This window comes from Suricata suricatta, chromosome 7, assembly GCF_006229205.1.
Source record: "Suricata suricatta isolate VVHF042 chromosome 7, meerkat_22Aug2017_6uvM2_HiC, whole genome shotgun sequence".
NCBI lineage: Eukaryota > Metazoa > Chordata > Mammalia > Carnivora > Herpestidae > Suricata > Suricata suricatta.
In genome coordinates, this window is record NC_043706.1 from 2,984,365 (window position 1) to 2,986,055 (window position 1,691).

General features: G+C 51.1%; 1 non-coding gene across 1 annotated transcript; it reads left to right on the plus strand.

Annotated features, from left to right (window-relative positions):
• The first annotated feature begins 1,171 nt into the window (after window positions 1-1,171).
• TRNAM-CAU lies at window positions 1,172-1,243 on the plus strand. Its single transcript has one exon. It is a non-coding gene; the product is annotated as a tRNA-Met (tRNA).
• Window positions 1,244-1,691: the final 448 nt, after the last annotated feature.

Genomic DNA, 1,691 nt, shown 5'->3' on the forward strand with positions numbered 1-1,691 from the left:
CACTCTTGGGTATTTATTCCAGAGAAATAGAAACTTATGTTACTACAAAGATCTGTATTTTTGTTTTTACAGCATCTTTACTCAGACACGCCCCAAACTAGAAATATAGGTTGGCGAATGGCTAAACAGCAAATGATGTATCTATACTATGGAATATGCTTACAATACAAAAGAATGGACCATGGATACATGTGAAAACTTAGATGAGTTTCCAGGCTATTATGTGGAAAAGAAGCCAATTTCAAAAGGTTATATTTTGCGTGATTCCACTTCTACAGCATTCTGGGAAAGACTAAATGACAGAAGTGAAGAATCCGGTTCGGCTTTTCTGGCGTTAGAGAGAGGAGTGCCCCCGGAAGACGGGTGTGGTTTTTACACCAGAGGGATTCTCGCTGCCCCGAGGCCGCACTCACTCGCGGCCGTGGATACAGGAACCCGCACATGTGGTAAACTGCATGGAGGAAAATGCCCGCCAGCCCACACACAAATAAATGAGGACAACTGGGGAAGTCAGAACAAGAGGAAGACTGCATCAATGTCAATATCCTGCTGGTGATGTCGTAAGGAGCCAAGATGTTACCATCGGGGGAAACCTGGGTAAAGTGTTCTCTCTTTATTATTACTCACAACTGTACGTGAGTCTGCAGTTATGTGGAGTAATACATAAATTTACAAATATTATGTATGTGTAATTCACATCAGTACATAGAAACATGCCTCCTTTATATGATCCACTGCAGAATATTCCATTATATATGTGTTCCACAGCTTAAAGAATAAAAAATTATTTCATTTAGAGTTTTGAGAGCTTTTTATTACACATAATTGTACAGCAAATGTCCTTGGATTGTCCATCACTCTTCACAGCTGTGGAGTATTTATATTCGGGTCAGAGTTCGTCTGAATCTTCTATAGAGTTTGTCCTGGTTTGGAGGGTAACTCCCTGATTGCCATCAGGGCGGGCAGGGAAAAGGTTGGCCGTCCGGGAGGGTCTGGGTGGCGGTAACACGTTGGGAATGACGTGGGTTGTTGGGCTGGGAGGGAAGTGAAACGCGGAGCAGAGACGGACGGAGAGAGGAAGAGTGGGGGAGGGGGAAGAGCTGGGCGTAGTAACATTTGGGTCAGACAGATAAGACTTAAAGTAGAAAACAACCAGCCACCCTGCAGAGCAAGCAGAGTGGCGCAGCGGAAGCGTGCTGGGCCCATAACCCAGAGGTCGATGGATCGAAACCATCCTCTGCTAGCTAGGTTTGTTTATTGCTGCCCAGTGACCGCGTGGTCTCCTCCCCGAGGAATCACCCAGGGAGCAGAGGCCTAGTGGGGACGGATCTCACAGCTTCCGGTGCTCACTCTTCCCCTTGCCTCGGTGTCAAAGCTCACAGGATAATGATGACGGTCCCCAGCCTTTTACTTCTCCGGTACCTCGGACTGGACTCGGGCTCAGACCTAACGAGTCACAGCGGCCTTGGTGAGCTCGGCCGCGCCCGCACTGCCCGCACCGCCAGGCGCTGGCGGCCTTGGCTTGGGACGCAGCGGAGGTGACCTGGGGCAGCGGGGGTGACCTTCGGCGTGAGCGGGGGTGACCCTGGGGGGAGCAGAGGTGCCCGCGGAGGTGCCCGCGGAGGGCGCAGGTGGGGGAGGCCCCCGCAACAGCTGGAATCCCTGGGGGTCCGGCGCGGGCGGGCAGGGCG